Raw genomic sequence first — 4307 nt, forward strand, 5'->3', positions numbered from 1 at the left:
CTCATTCCGGCCTTTAAACTAAACAAACTAATTTGTGAATTGTCTAAATGAATACCCAGTCCTTCATTGCCCAGCTTGATTCTCAGAGTGCCAGGTGACTCTTTCACTATGTCTTCATAAACCTCTGTGTCAACTTCTGTGTCTGACTGGTCATACACCTTAATGTCTGGCTGCCTGCTTTCTGGTATGTTGAATTTTAGACACTGTTTTAAAAAAAAATAATAAAAAACATGCATTCTCTTCTCACAAGAATCAAAGTTCATGTTTAAGTTTGCCTCATGTATTCAGTAAATCATGAAAGACAAGTATCTGCAGCCGATTATATGTAACTAAAAATATAAAGCACAACAGAAATTATTATTGACCTAACAAGATATCATAACATAATAGGTTAAAGCTGTATTACTTTGTCATTGCATGATGTATAGGCTATAGCTTTAACCTATTGTACCCACCTTCTTTCAAGAAGCACTGAATGTCAGCTCAGACAGCTTGATGTATTTCTGCTCTTCCCCGAATTGAACACGCAACAGCATTTTGCCTGTTAACAAAGAAAATATATATTTAAAATCATAATTTGGGGCTGGTTCAACTAAGAGTTAGCTATCCATTTCTCTCATGCACAATGCATTACTTAGATGTTACACTGCATTTACAAAGTGCAGCTGAAGAAGACAAAGTTGTGCTGGTTGAATATAACCTTAGGCTATTTTCTGTAGCAAATTAGGCTAGTTAAAGTTAAGAGACACGGTTAGCTAGCTCATTAGCTATTTTAGTTCGAACAATAACCCGTTAAAATTGTTAAGCCATGTTAAACAAACACGTCATGCAATCAGTGATCTAAGTTATTGTTTTATAAGACCAACATTAACTATCAAAAGCATGCTAACATTACCAGTATATATAAAAAAACCTAGATTAACGTTGCCTGGGAAGCTAAAATATATGTTAGCTAAGAATATCTGACTGAGTTAACGTTATTTTACGCATAAATTATTCTGACTTCATTCGTGAAAGCATTGCAACACATAAAGAAACACAGTTACTGATACAGATTACTATAACTTGTAATATGACCTCAACTAATATCAGCACACTTTTAAAATGATGTAAAGTTAAAAAATACCGTTGTGGTGTGGACAACACAGGATGTTACTTACCCAGTAATATCAGTGGCCTAGCGTTGCTCCTTCCGAATCTTCTACCAAAAGTTGCACAGCACAGCAGAGTGGTGGGTATTCATCACTGCTGTAGAGTTAAAATTGACACTGCGTTTCTGCAGATTTTTTACACTCACTTTTAACTCCACTAATAGAGCAACTTTACTCCCCAAAATGTTGAAAATGCTCTATCTGGGTTAAAATAACTTTAAAATATTAACACCCCATTTTTTACTGTGCATGCTCTGCTCTGACCTTGTGATGTCGTTTGTTTATGACCTCTTCTTATGATCATCGTATTCTTTGCTTTGACCTAGAAATTCTACCTGTTCTGTTCTAATAAACATGTCCTGAACATAGGAGGTTCTTCATGATCTCTGATGTTTGGATCTGTAGCTCCTCCACTTCATCACGTCTATTTGCGTTAATGATTCTTTTGCTGCCAACTTGTGGTCAGTGTAATTATTGCAGACTCTTTGCTCTGTTTGCTGATAACAGTTTTGCAGTGCAGTGATGATGTAGAATAATGATGATGATGATGATAAAGATGATGAGTTTTTAAGAATGAATATAAATCTCACATAATTAATAATAACAGACCATAATAAACATTAATCTATGGTTGCTGCAAAAACAAAAGTTTTATTCTTAAATTGTTTATTGATAATATTAATGTATAACCCTATAGCCCATAAGTACAGAAATTAGAATAAATTACAACAAAATAAGTAAATATATCTAAATAGAGATAAGAATAAAAGGACAGTAATAGTGTCAAGGCCATTATATCTGACTGTTCTAAGTACATAGTGTATTTACAGGTTCTGTTACATTCTCTCTCTTCTATATAGGATTTATTCTTTACTACGACACACTGATGTATTAAACCCATGAACCTCTTTGACTTTCTCCTTATCACTGATCCCCGTGACCCGAGGTAGTTCGGATCACCGGTAGAAGATGAGTGAGTGAGTGAGTGATTTACAGTAAGTGGAAGGAGAGCGGCTTAGAATCATACCTGCAATTTCACTTTTCTACCACTAGAGGTCTTTGCATACACATGGTCAGGAGTGTGCGTAACTATACACACATTCCCACGCACAGGATCTTTATATATTACATTCTGTCCATAGATATGCACAAATTATACACAAAACTACACATACACAAGATTAATACAATACATGAGACTGCAGGTCTGTTGAAGACAGGAATGGTGCTGATAATTCTTTTCAGCATTTTAAATAAAGTTTTTTGAAGATTCAGAAAAATGTGCAAACATTAGGAGAAAGAACACAAATCAGAAACTGCAACAAATGATTAATCATTAAATATTTGTTTGAATTATTGGATTAGTAACAGATTTAAATTAATCAATGTAAATGAGGTCAGAAGTGACACGACTATCCATCAAACTTCGTAAAAAGGAAAAGAAAGTAGATCTGGAGATCTTTCCTGCTGCAGTATCAGACTGCAATGTACTACTGTGCCATGCACCCCACTGTGACACAAAACTCTAACAAACTGTACGAAAAGTCAAGCTTGATATTTATTTCTCAGACACTGAGATTGAAACACTTGTAGGGGAGGTGGAGGCTCGGAAAACTGTGTTATTTCGTGACCGCAGCAGTGGGAAGAAGAAGCAGTGCGAGTGGCAAATTATTGCTTCTGCCGTCAATTGTGTCAGCGTGCCACAATGTTTGTGAGGGTCATGTTGGAGTCACATATGATTTGCACATTAATAGAATGCACATGCTTTCTACTGACGTAAGCAAATTCATTTTCAGATGGTGCCCTTATAGCAATATGAGCGCAGTCAATTGCGCCGAATACATTTGGGAAACCAGACGTTGCTGAAAATTGCATTTTAATTTCGGCCTGTTCTCGCACAGTGTAGGGGAACCTGATGTATCGACTACCCATAAAAAGTATACCATTCAAAACGACAGATATTATGGCACTCAGGGACGGCTGTGATATACCAGACCTATAGGGTGAGATGATAGATTCCAATAGAATTATTTCATATACAAAAAGGTCTTAGACACAAAGTTGAGGATTACTTATAGTTTTTTTTTATTTAAATAATTTACCTGTCTGCCAATTCCCGCTGGAAACAGCCGGTTGCCAAGAACCCCAGAGTGTTGAGGACTTGTATTTGGACTGGGATGGCATGGTTCTGGCATGTTGCCCTCTCTAATACTGGACCCAATTCAGCACATAGATCCAAGAGCACAGCTCTAGGGAATCTAAATCGGCTTATTAGCCAGTCATCATCATGGTCCCTGAAAAGTCGTTATCTCCTTATTCTGCCATTGGCGTAATCCTCCAACAGTGCCAGCAGTGCCATCATGAAGCATTACATACCCGGGTCACCGGAGGATTTATATGTTTCTAGCAATTAGACTGATCGTTAACACCGTGATAAAATCACAGAATTAATTTGTGGGCGGAAACCGGATACGTTTGGATTGTACTAGATGTATATAGCCTAAAAGAATCAGCACAAATAACATTGTTGGATTTAATCTTCATGATAATGTGGCTATAACATATGAAATGGAGTGAAAATTAAATGTCATTAATTCTTATAATCGTTCTTCTCACATTTATTTTCTACAATCTAACTTCAGTTCACGACCTCACCATCTGTGTCACCAGTTCCCTTTGTCTCCAGAATGTGCGTACGCACAGCTCAAAGTTTGCTTAAAGGTGCGCACATTCTCCCGTCAAGTTTGTTTTTTATAGATCACAACATTTGCGTGGGAACTGGTGTATGTATGTTTCCAGTCCCCGTTTTGTGCGTATGCACGCTTTATAAATGAGACCCTTGAACAGTACCAAAGGGCCCAAAGAGTGAACACAGTCTGTAGTTTGTTTACAAAAATACTTGACAGATTTAATTCTTTTATTTAGATTTCATTTACAAAAAGGAAATTTTGCTGATTCAATTATCAGGAAAGAAACAGACTGTCATTCTGAAATAGGAGTCAAGTAGCGATTATACTGAGTTTTTATAACAAAGGGTTAGTGGAAGAAGAATCCATTTACAGATGTTTACTGAAGAGAAACAACCAGCAAAAACAGCATCCTAACACAGTAAATACTTAGCATAGTTAAATGCACATAAGGAGGGCTCCCTCTGGC

This window comes from Tachysurus vachellii, chromosome 7 (genome assembly GCF_030014155.1).
Source record: "Tachysurus vachellii isolate PV-2020 chromosome 7, HZAU_Pvac_v1, whole genome shotgun sequence".
Lineage (NCBI taxonomy): Eukaryota > Metazoa > Chordata > Actinopteri > Siluriformes > Bagridae > Tachysurus > Tachysurus vachellii.